The following is a 13,568-nucleotide window of genomic DNA, read 5'->3' as shown; positions in this document are numbered from 1 at the left end:
GTGCCCGAGGCAGCAGTAGACCCATGGAGACAAGTCTGCTGGAGGACGATGTATTGAATCGGGACGCAATTTGAGTGATCCATCGTCATTAGGTGGCCCTGAACGTTACAATTCACTATCAGTTTTTCGTCCGACTCGAAAAACTTTGAGTCACAGCTGAACGACCAGAAGGTGCCCGAGGCAGCAATAGACCCATGGAGACAAGTCAGCTGGAGGAAGATGTATTGAATCGGGACGCAATTTGAGTGATCCATCGTCAGTAGGTGGCCCTGAACGTTACAATTCACTATCAGTTTATCGTCAGATTCGAAAAACTTTGACTCACAGCAGAACAGCCATAAGGTGCCCGAGGCAGCAATAGACCCATGGAGAGAAGTCTGCTGGAGGACGATGTATTGAATCGGGACGAAATTTGAGTGATCCATCGTCATTAGGTGGCCCTGAAAGTTACAATTCACTATCAGTTTTTCGTCCGATTCGAAAATCTTTGACTCACAGCAGAACGGCCATAAGGTGCCCGAGGCAGCAATAGACCCAAGGAGACAAGTCTGCTTGAGGACGATGTATTGAATCGGGCCGCAATTTGAGTGTTCCATCGTCATTAGGAGGCCCTGAACGTTACAATTCACTATCAGTTTTTCGTCCGATTCGAAAATCTTTGACTCACAGCAGAACGGCCATAAGGTGCCCGAGGCAGCAATAGACGCATGGAGACAAGTCGGCTGGAAGACGATGTATTCAATCGGGACGCAATTTGAGTTATCCATCGTCATTAGGTGGCCCTGAAAGTTACAATTCACTATCAGTTTTTCGTCCGATTCGAAAATCTTTGACTCACAGAAGAACGGCCATAAGGTGCCCGAGGCTGCAATAGACCCATGGAGACAAGTCGGCTGGAGGACGATGTATTGAATCGGGACGCAATTTGAGTGATCCATCGTCATTACGTGGCCCTGAATGTACAATTCACTATCAGTTTTTCGTCAGATTCGAAAAACTTTGACTCACAGCAGAACAGCCATAAGGTGCCCGAGGCAGCAATAGACCCATGGAGACAAGTCTGCTGGAGGACGATGTATTGAATCGGGACGCAATTTGAGTGATCCATCGTCATTAGGTGGCCCTGAAAGTTACAATTCACTATCAGTTTTTCGTCCGATTCGAAAATCTTTGAATCACAGCAGAACGGCCATAAGGTGCCCGAGGCAGCAATAGACCCATGGAGACAAGTCTGCTGGAGGACGATGTATTGAATCGGGACGCAATTTGAGTGATCAATCGTCATTAGGTGGCCCTGAACGTTACAATTCACAAACAGTTTTTCGTCCCATTCGATAATTTAGACTCACAGCATAACGGACATGGAGACAAGTCGGCTGGAGGACGATGTATTGAATCGGGACGCAATTGGAGTGTTCCATCGTCATTAGGAGGCCCTGAACGTTACAATTCACTATCAGTTTTTCGTCTGATTCGAAAATCTTTGACACAGCAGAACGGCCATCAGGTGCCCGAGGCAGCAATAGACCCATGGAGACAAGTCGGCTGGAGGACGATGTACTGAATCGAGACGCAATTTGAGAGATCCATCGTCATTAGGTGGCCCTGAATGTTACAATTCACTATCAGTTTTTCGTCAGATTCGAAAATCTTTGACTCACAGCAGAACGGCCATAAGTTGCCCGAGGCAGCAATAGACCCATGGAGACAAGTCTGCTGGAGGACGATGTATTGAATCGGGACGCAATTTGAGTGATCCATCGTCATTAGGTGGCCCTGAACGTTACAATTCACAAACAGTTTTTCGTCCCATTCGATAATTTAGACTCACAGCATAACGCACATGGAGACAAGTCGGCTGGAGGACGATGTATTGAATCGGGACGCAATTTGAGTGTTCCATCGTCATTAGGAGGCCCTGAACGTTACAATTCACTATAAGTTTTTCGTCCGATTGGAAAATCTTTGACACAGCAGAACGGCCATAAGGTGCCCGAGGCAGCAATAGACCCATGGAGACAAGTCGGCTGGAGGACGATGTACTGAATCGAGACGCAATTTGAGAGATCCATCGTCATTAGGTGGCCCTGAATGTTACAATTCACTATCAGTTTTTCGTCAGATTCGAAAATCTTTGACTCACAGCAGAACGGCCATAAGGTGCCCGAGGCAGCAATAGACCCATGGAGACAAGTCTGCTGGAGGAGGATGTATTGAATCGGGACGCAATTTGAGTGATCCATCGTCATTAGGTGGCCCTGAACGTTACAATTCACTATCAGTTTTTCGTCCGATTCGAAAATCTTTGACTCCCAGCAGAACGGCCATAAGGTGCCCGAGGCAGCAATAGACCCATGGAGACAAGTCGGCTGGAGGACGATGTATTGAATCGGGACGCAATTTGAGTGATCCATCGTCATTACGTGGCCCTGAATGTTACAATTCACTATCAGTTTTTCGTGAGATTCGAAAAACTTTGACTCACAGCAGAACGGCCATAAGGTGCCCGAGGCAGCAATAGACCAATGGAGACAAGTCTGCTGGAGGACGATGTATTGAATCGGGACGCAATTTGAGTGATCCATCGTCATTAGGTGGCCCTGAAAGTTACAATTCACTATCAGTTTTTCGTCCGATTCGAAAATCTTTGAATCACAGCAGAACGGCCATAAGGTGCCCGAGGCAGCAATAGACCCAAGGAGACAAGTCTGCTGGAGGACGATGTATTGAATCGGTCCGCAATTTGAGTGTTCCATCGTCATTAGGAGGCCCTGTACGTTACAATTCACTATCAGTTTTTCGTCCGATTCGAAAATCTTTGACTCACAGCAGAACGGCCACAAGGTGCCCGAGGCAGCAATAGACGCATGGAGACAAGTCGGCTGGAAGACGATGTATTCAATCGGGACGCAATTTGAGTTATCCATCGTCATTAGGTGGCCCTGAAAGTTACAATTCACTATCAGTTCTTCGTCCGATTCGAAAATCTTTGACTCACAGAAGAAGGGCCATAAGGTGCCCGAGGCTGCTATAGACCCATGGAGACAAGTCGGCTGGAGGACGATGTATTGAATCGGGACGCAATTTGAGTGATCCATCGTCATTACGTGGCCCTGAATGTACAATTCACTATCAGTTTTTCGTCAGATTCGAAAAACTTTGACTCACAGCAGAACAGCCATAAGGTGCCCGAGGCAGCAATAGACCCATGGAGACAAGTCTGCTGGAGGACGATGTATTGAATCGGGACGCAATTTGAGTGATCCATCGTCATTAGGTGGCCCTGAAAGTTACAATTCACTATCAGTTTTTCGTCCGATTCGAAAATCTTTGACTCACAGCAGAACGGCCATAAGTTGCCCGAGGCAGCAATAGACCCATGGAGACAAGTCTGCTGGAGGACGATGTATTGAATCGGGATGCAATTTGAGTGATCCATCGTCATTAGGTGGCCCTGAACGTTACAATTCACAAACAGTTTTTCGTCCCATTCGATAATTTAGACTCACAGCATAACGGACAAGGAGACAAGTCGGCTGGAGGACGATGTATTGAATCGGGACGCAATTTGAGTGTTCCATCGTCATTGGGAGGCCCTGAACGTTACAATTCACTATAAGTTTTTCGTCCGATTCGAAATTCTTTGACACAGCAGAACGGCCATAAGGTGCCCGAGGCAGCAATAGACCCATGGAGACAAGTCGGCTGGAGGACGATGTACTGAATCGAGACGCAATTTGAGAGATCCATCGTCATTAGGTGGCCCTGAATGTTACAATTCACTATCAGTTTTTCGTCAGATTCGAAAATCTTTGACTCACAGCAGAACGGCCATAAGGTGCCCGAGGCAGCAATAGATCCATGGAGACAAGTCTGCTGGAGGAGGATGTATTGAATCGGGACGCAATTTGAGTGATCCATCGTCATTAGGTGGCCCTGAACGTTACAATTCACTATCAGTTTTTCGTCCGATTCGAAAATCTTTGACTCCCAGCAGAACGGCCATAAGGTGCCCGAGGCAGCAATAGACCCATGGAGACAAGTCGGCTGGAGGACGATGTATTGAATCGGGACGCAATTTGAGTGATCCATCGTCATTACGTGGCCCTGAATGTTACAATTCACTATCAGTTTTTCGTGAGATTCGAAAAACTTTGACTCACAGCAGAACGGCCATAAGGTGCCAAGGCAGCAATAGACCAATGGAGACAAGTCTGCTGGAGGACGATGTATTGAATCGGGACGCAATTCGAGTGATCCATCGTCATTAGGTGGCCCTGAACGTTACAATTCACTATCAGTTTTTCGCCCGATTCGAAAATCTTTGACTCACTGCAGAACGGCCATAAGGTGCCCGAGGCAGCAATAAACCCATGGAGACAAGTCTGCTGGAGGAGGATGTATTGAATCGGGACGCAATTTGAGTGATCCATCGTCATTAGGTGGCCCTGAACGTTACAATTCACTATCAGTTTTTCGTCCGATTCGAAAATCTTTGACTCACAGCAGAACGCCCATAAGGTGCCCGAGGCAGCAATAGACCCATGGAGACAAGTCTGCTGGAGGACGATGTATTGAATCGGGACGCAATTTGAGTGTTCCATCGTCATTAGGAGGCCCTGAACGTTACAATTCACTATCAGTTTTTCGTCCGATTCGAAAATCTTTGACTCACAGCAGAACGGCCATAAGGTGCCCGAGGCAGCAATAGACCCATGGAGACAAGTCGGCTGGAGGACGATGTATTGAATCGGGACGCAATTTGAGTGATCCATCGTCATTACGTGGCCCTGAATGTACAATTCACTATCAGTTTTTCGTCAGATTCGAAAAACTTTGACTCACAGCAGAACAGCCATAAGGTGCCCGAGGCAGCAATAGACCCATGGAGACAAGTCTGCTGGAGGACGATGTATTGAATCGGGACGCAATTTGAGTGATCCATCGTCATTAGGTGGCCCTGAAAGTTACAATTCACTATCAGTTTTTCGTCCGATTCGAAAATCTTTGACTCACAGCAGAACGGCCATAAGGTGCCCGAGGCAGCAATAGACCCATGGAGACAAGTCTGCTGGAGGACGATGTATTGAATCGGGACGCAATTTGAGTGTTCCATCGTCATTTGGAGGCCCTGAACGTTACAATTCACTATCAATTTTTCGTCCGATTCGAAAATCTTTGAGTCACAGCTGAACGACCAGAAGGTGCCCGAGGCAGCAATAGACCCATGGAGACAAGTCTGCTGGAGGACGATGTTTTGAATCGGGACGCAATTTGAGTGATCCATCGTCATTAGGTGGCCCTGAACGTTACACTTCACTATCAGTTTTTCGTCCCATTCGATAATTTAGACTCACAGCATAACGGCCATGGAGACAAGTCGGCTCTAGGACGATGTATTGAATCGGGACGCAATTTGAGTGATCCATCGTCATTAGGAGGCCCTGAACGTTACAATTCACTATCAGTTTTTCGTCCGATTCGAAAATCTTTGACTCACAGCAGAACGGCCATAAGGTGCCCGAGGCAGCAGTAGACCCATGGAGACAAGTCAGCTGGAGGATGATGTATTGAATCGGGACGCAATTTGAGTGATCCATCGTCATTAGGTGGCCCTGAACGTTACAATTCACTATCAGTTTATCATCCGATTCGAAAATCTTTGACTCACAGCAGAACGGCCATAAGGTGCCCGAGGCAGCAATAGACCCATGAAGACGAGTCTGCTGGAGGACGATGTATTGAATCGGGACGCAATTTGAGTGATCCATCGTCATTCGGAGGCCCTGAACGTTACAAATCACTACCAGTTTTTCGTCCGATTCGAAAATATTTGACTCACAGCAGAACGGCCATAAGGTGCTCGAGGCAGCAATACACCCATGGAAACAAGTCTGCTGGAGGAGGATGTATTGAATCGCGACGCAATTTGAGTGATCCATCGTCATTAGGTGGCCCTGAACGTTACAATTCACTATCAGTTTTTCGTCCGATTCGAAAATCTTTGACTCACAGCAGAACGGCCATAAGGTGCCCGAGGCAGCAATAGACCCATGGAGACAAGTCGGCTGGAGGACGATGTATTGAATCGGGACGCAATTTGAGTGATCCATCGTCATTAGGAGGCCCTGAACGTTACAATTCACTATCAGTTTTTCGTCCGATTCGAAAATCTTTGACTCACAGCAGAACGGCCATAAGGTGCCCGAGGCAGCAATAGACGCATGGAGACAAGTCGGCTGGAAGACGATGTATTCAATCGGGACGCAATTTGAGTTATCCATCGTCATTAGGTGGCCCTGAAAATTACAATTCACCATCAGTTTTTCGTCCGATTCGAAAATCTTTGACTCACAGAAGAAGGGCCATAAGGTGCCCGAGGCTGCAATAGACCCATGGAGACAAGTCGGCTGGAGGACGATGTATTGAATCGGGACGCAATTTGAGTGATCCATCGTCATTACGTGGCCCTGAATGTACAATTCACTATCAGTTTTTCGTCAGATTCGAAAAACTTTGACTCACAGCAGAACAGCCATAAGGTGCCCGAGGCAGCAATAGACCCATGGAGACAAGTCTGCTGGAGGATGATGTATTGAATCGGGACGCAATTTGAGTGATCCATCGTCATTAGGTGGCCCTGAAAGTTACAATTCACTATCAGTTTTTCGTCCGATTCGAAAATCTTTGACTCACAGCAGAACGGCCATAAGGTGCCCGAGGCAGCAATAGACCCATGGAGACAAGTCTGCTGGAGGACGATGTATTGAATCGGGACGCAATTTGAGTGATCCATCGTCATTAGGTGGCCCTGAACGTTACAATTCACAAACAGTTTTTCGTCCCATTCGATAATTTAGACTCACAGCATAACGGACATGGAGACAAGTCGGCTGGAGGACGATGTATTGAATCGGGACGCAATTTGAGTGATCCATCGTCATTACGTGGCCCTGAATGTACAATTCACTATCAGTTTTTCGTCAGATTCGAAAAACTTTGACTCACAGCAGAACAGCCATAAGGTGCCCGAGGCAGCAATAGACCCATGGAGACAAGTCTGCTGGAGGATGATGTATTGAATCGGGACGCAATTTGAGTGATCCATCGTCATTAGGTGGCCCTGAAAGTTACAATTCACTATCAGTTTTTCGTCCGATTCGAAAATCTTTGACTCACAGCAGAACGGCCATAAGGTGCCCGAGGCAGCAATAGACCCATGGAGACAAGTCTGCTGGAGGACGATGTATTGAATCGGGACGCAATTTGAGTGTTCCATCGTCATTAGGAGGCCCTGAACGTTACAATTCACTATCAGTTTTTCGTCTGATTCGAAAATCTTTGACACAGCAGAACGGCCATCAGGTGCCCGAGGCAGCAATAGACCCATGGAGACAAGTCGGCTGGAGGACGATGTACTGAATCGAGACGCAATTTGAGAGATCCATCGTCATTAGGTGGCCCTGAATGTTACAATTCACTATCAGTTTTTCGTCAGATTCGAAAATCTTTGACTCACAGCAGAACGGCCATAAGTTGCCCGAGGCAGCAATAGACCCATGGAGACAAGTCTGCTGGAGGACGATGTATTGAATCGGGACGCAATTTGAGTGATCCATCGTCATTAGGTGGCCCTGAACGTTACAATTCACAAACAGTTTTTCGTCCCATTCGATAATTTAGACTCACAGCATAACGGACATGGAGACAAGTCGGCTGGAGGACGATGTATTGAATCGGGACGCAATTTGAGTGTTCCATCGTCATTAGGAGGCCCTGAACGTTACAATTCACTATAAGTTTTTCGTCCGATTCGAAAATCTTTGACACAGCAGAACGGCCATAAGGTGCCCGAGGCAGCAATAGACCCATGGAGACAAGTCGGCTGGAGGACGATGTACTGAATCGAGACGCAATTTGAGAGATCCATCGTCATTAGGTGGCCCTGAATGTTACAATTCACTATCAGTTTTTCGTCCGATTCGAAAATCTTTGACTCACAGCAGAACGGCCATAAGGTGCCCGAGGCAGCAATAGACCCATGGAGACAAGTCGGCTGGAGGACGATGTATTGAATCGGGACGCAATTTGAGTGATCCATCGTCATTACGTGGCCCTGAATGTACAATTCACTATCAGTTTTTCGTCCGATTCGAAAAACTTTGACTCACAGCAGAACAGCCATAAGGTGCCCGAGGCAGCAATAGACCCATGGAGACAAGTCTGCTGGAGGACGATGTATTGAATCGGGACGAAATTTGAGTGATCCATCGTCATTAGGTGGCCCTGAACGTTACAATTCACTATCAGTTTTTCGTCCGATTCGAAAATCTTTGACTCACAGCAGAACGGCCATAAGGTGCCCGAGGCAGCAATAGACCCAAGGAGACAAGTCTGCTGGAGGACGATGTATTGAATCGGGCCGCAATTTGAGTGTTCCATCGTCATTAGGAGGCCCTGAACGTTACAATTCACTATCAGTTTTTCGTCCGATTCGAAAATCTTTGACTCACAGCAGAACGGCCATAAGGTGCCCGAGGCAGCAATAGACGCATGGAGACAAGTCGGCTGGAAGACGATGTATTCAATCGGGACGCAATTTGAGTTATCCATCGTCATTAGGTGGCCCTGAAAATTACAATTCACTATCAGTTTTTCGTCCGATTCGAAAATCTTTGACTCACAGAAGAAGGGCCATAAGGTGCCCGAGGCTGCAATAGACCCATGGAGACAAGTCGGCTGGAGGACGATGTATTGAATCGGGACGCAATTTGAGTGATCCATCGTCATTACGTGGCCCTGAATGTACAATTCACTATCAGTTTTTCGTCAGATTCGAAAAACTTTGACTCACAGCAGAACAGCCATAAGGTGCCCGAGGCAGCAATAGACCCATGGAGACAAGTCTGCTGGAGGATGATGTATTGAATCGGGACGCAATTTGAGTGATCCATCGTCATTAGGTGGCCCTGAAAGTTACAATTCACTATCAGTTTTTCGTCCGATTCGAAAATCTTTGACTCACAGCAGAACGGCCATAAGGTGCCCGAGGCAGCAATAGACCCATGGAGACAAGTCTGCTGGAGGACGATGTATTGAATCGGGACGCAATTTGAGTGATCCATCGTCATTAGGTGGCCCTGAACGTTACAATTCACAAACAGTTTTTCGTCCCATTCGATAATTTAGACTCACAGCATAACGGACATGGAGACAAGTCGGCTGGAGGACGATGTATTGAATCGGGACGCAATTTGAGTGATCCATCGTCATTACGTGGCCCTGAATGTACAATTCACTATCAGTTTTTCGTCAGATTCGAAAAACTTTGACTCACAGCAGAACAGCCATAAGGTGCCCGAGGCAGCAATAGACCCATGGAGACAAGTCTGCTGGAGGATGATGTATTGAATCGGGACGCAATTTGAGTGATCCATCGTCATTAGGTGGCCCTGAAAGTTACAATTCACTATCAGTTTTTCGTCCGATTCGAAAATCTTTGACTCACAGCAGAACGGCCATAAGGTGCCCGAGGCAGCAATAGACCCATGGAGACAAGTCTGCTGGAGGACGATGTATTGAATCGGGACGCAATTTGAGTGTTCCATCGTCATTAGGAGGCCCTGAACGTTACAATTCACTATCAGTTTTTCGTCTGATTCGAAAATCTTTGACACAGCAGAACGGCCATCAGGTGCCCGAGGCAGCAATAGACCCATGGAGACAAGTCGGCTGGAGGACGATGTACTGAATCGAGACGCAATTTGAGAGATCCATCGTCATTAGGTGGCCCTGAATGTTACAATTCACTATCAGTTTTTCGTCAGATTCGAAAATCTTTGACTCACAGCAGAACGGCCATAAGTTGCCCGAGGCAGCAATAGACCCATGGAGACAAGTCTGCTGGAGGACGATGTATTGAATCGGGACGCAATTTGAGTGATCCATCGTCATTAGGTGGCCCTGAACGTTACAATTCACAAACAGTTTTTCGTCCCATTCGATAATTTAGACACACAGCATAACGGACATGGAGACAAGTCGGCTGGAGGACGATGTATTGAATCGGGACGCAATTTGAGTGTTCCATCGTCATTAGGAGGCCCTGAACGTTACAATTCACTATAAGTTTTTCGTCCGATTCGAAAATCTTTGACACAGCAGAACGGCCATAAGGTGCCCGAGGCAGCAATAGACCCATGGAGACAAGTCGGCTGGAGGACGATGTACTGAATCGAGACGCAATTTGAGAGATCCATCGTCATTAGGTGGCCCTGAATGTTACAATTCACTATCAGTTTTTCGTCAGATTCGAAAATCTTTGACTCACAGCAGAACGGCCATAAGGTGCCCGAGGCAGCAATAGACCCATGGAGACAAGTCTGCTGGAGGAGGATGTATTGAATCGGGACGCAATTTGAGTGATCCATCGTCATTAGGTGGCCCTGAACGTTACAATTCACTATCAGTTTTTCGTCCGATTCGAAAATCTTTGACTCCCAGCAGAACGGCCATAAGGTGCCCGAGGCAGCAATAGACCCATGGAGACAAGTCGGCTGGAGGACGATGTATTGAATCGGGACGCAATTTGAGTGATCCATCGTCATTACGTGGCCCTGAATGTTACAATTCACTATCAGTTTTTCGTGAGATTCGAAAAACTTTGACTCACAGCAGAACGGCCATAAGGTGCCCGAGGCAGCAATACACCAATGGAGACAAGTCTGCTGGAGGACGATGTATTGAATCGGGACGCAATTTGAGTGATCCATCGTCATTAGGTGGCCCTGAACGTTACAATTCACTATCAGTTTTTCGCCCGATTCGAAAATCTTTGACTCACTGCAGAACGGCCATAAGGTGCCCGAGGCAGCAATAGACCCATGGAGACAAGTCTGCTGGAGGAGGATGTATTGAATCGGGACGCAATTTGAGTGATCCATCGTCATTAGGTGGCCCTGAACGTTACAATTCACTATCAGTTTTTCGTCCGATTCGAAAATCTTTGACTCACAGCAGAACGGCCATAAGGTGCCCGAGGCAGCAATAGACCCATGGAGACAAGTCTGCTGGAGGACGATGTACTGAATCGGGACGCAATTTGAGTGTTCCATCGTCATTAGGACGCCCTGAACGTTGCAATTCACTATCAGTTTTTCGTCCGATTCGAAAATCTTTGACTCACAGCAGAACGGCCATAAGGTGCCCGAGGCAGCAATAGACCCATGGAGACAAGTCGGCTGGAGGACGATGTATTGAATCGGGACGCAATTTGAGTGATCCATCGTCATTACGTGGCCCTGAATGTACAATTCACTATCAGTTTTTCGTCAGATTCGAAAAACTTTGACTCACAGCAGAACGGCCATAAGGTGCCCGAGGCAGCAATAGACCCATGGAGACAAGTCGGCTGGAGGACGATGTATTGAATCGGGACGCAATTTGAGTGATCCATCGTCATTACGTGGCCCTGAATGTACAATTCACTATCAGTTTTTCGTCAGATTCGAAAAACTTTGACTCACAGCAGAACAGCCATAAGGTGCCCGAGGCAGCAATAGACCCATGGAGACAAGTCTGCTGGAGGACGATGTATTGAATCGGGACGAAATTTGAGTGATCCATCGTCATTAGGTGGCCCTGAACGTTACAATTCACTATCAGTTTTTCGTCCGATTCGAAAATCTTTGACTCACAGCAGAACGGCCATAAGGTGCCCGAGGCAGCAATAGACCCAAGGAGACAAGTCTGCTGGAGGACGATGTATTGAATCGGGCCGCAATTTGAGTGTTCCATCGTCATTAGGAGGCCCTGAACGTTACAATTCACTATCAGTTTTTCGTCCGATTCGAAAATCTTTGACTCACAGCAGAACGGCCATAAGGTGCCCGAGGCAGCAATAGACGCATGGAGACAAGTCGGCTGGAAGACGATGTATTCAATCGGGACGCAATTTGAGTTATCCATCGTCATTAGGTGGCCCTGAAAGTTACAATTCACTATCAGTTTTTCGTCCGATTCGAAAATCTTTGACTCACAGAAGAAGGGCCATAAGGTGCCCGAGGCTGCAATAGACCCATGGAGACAAGTCGGCTGGAGGACGATGTATTGAATCGGGACGCAATTTCAGTGATCCATCGTCATTAGGTGGCCCTGAAAGTTACAATTCACTATCAGTTTTTCGTCCGATTCGAAAATCTTTGACTCACAGCAGAACGGCCATAAGGTGCCCGAGGCAGCAATAGACCCATGGAGACAAGTCTGCTGGAGGACGATGTATTGAATCGGGACGCAATTTGAGTGTTCCATCGTCATTTGGAGGCCCTGAACGTTACAATTCACTATCAATTTTTCGTCCGATTCGAAAATCTTTGAGTCACAGCTGAACGACCAGAAGGTGCCCGAGGCAGCAATAGACCCATGGAGACAAGTCTGCTGGAGGACGATGTTTTGAATCGGGACGCAATTTGAGTGATCCATCGTCATTAGGTGGCCCTGAAGGTTACACTTCACTATCAGTTTTTCGTCCCATTCGATAATTTAGACTCACAGCATAACGGCCATGGAGACAAGTCGGCTCTAGAACGATGTATTGAATCGGGACGCAATTTGAGTGATCCATCGTCATTAGGAGGCCCTGAACGTTACAATTCACTATCAGTTTTTCGTCCGATTCGAAAATCTTTGACTCACAGCAGAACGGCCATAAGGTACCCGAGGCAGCAGTAGACCCATGGAGACAAGTCAGCTGGAGGATGATGTATTGAATCGGGACGCAATTTGAGTGATCCATCGTCATTAGGTGGCCCTGAACGTTACAATTCACTATCAGTTTATCGTCCGATTCGAAAATCTTTGACTCACAGCAGAACGGCCATAAGGTGCCCGAGGCAGCAATAGACCCATGAAGACGAGTCTGCTGGAGGACGATGTATTGAATCGGGACGCAATTTGAGTGATCCATCGTCATTCGGAGGCCCTGAACGTTACAAATCACTACCAGTTTTTCGTCCGATTCGAAAATATTTGACTCACAGCAGAACGGCCATAAGGTGCTCGAGGCAGCAATACACCCATGGAAACAAGTCTGCTGGAGGAGGATGTATTGAATCGCGACGCAATTTGAGTGATCCATCGTCATTAGGTGGCCCTGAACGTTACAATTCACTATCAGTTTTTCGTCCGATTCGAAAATCTTTGACTCACAGCAGAACGGCCATAAGGTGCCCGAGGCAGCAATAGACCCATGGAGACAAGTAGGCTGGAGGACGATGTATTGAATCGGGACGCAATTTGAGTGATCCATCGTCATTACGTGGCCCTGAATGTACAATTCACTATCAGTTTTTCGTCAGATTCGAAAAACTTTGACTCACAGCAGAACAGCCATAAGGTGCCCGAGGCAGCAATAGACCCATGGAGACAAGTCTGCTGGAGGACGATGTATTGAATCGGGACGAAATTTGAGTGATCCATCGTCATTAGGTGGCCCTGAACGTTACAATTCACTATCAGTTTTTCGTCCGATTCGAAAATCTTTGACTCACAGCAGAACGGCCATAAGGTGC

This window comes from Schistocerca cancellata, chromosome 1 (assembly GCF_023864275.1).
Source record: "Schistocerca cancellata isolate TAMUIC-IGC-003103 chromosome 1, iqSchCanc2.1, whole genome shotgun sequence".
Lineage (NCBI taxonomy): Eukaryota > Metazoa > Arthropoda > Insecta > Orthoptera > Acrididae > Schistocerca > Schistocerca cancellata.
This window is presented reverse-complemented; position numbering follows the sequence as displayed.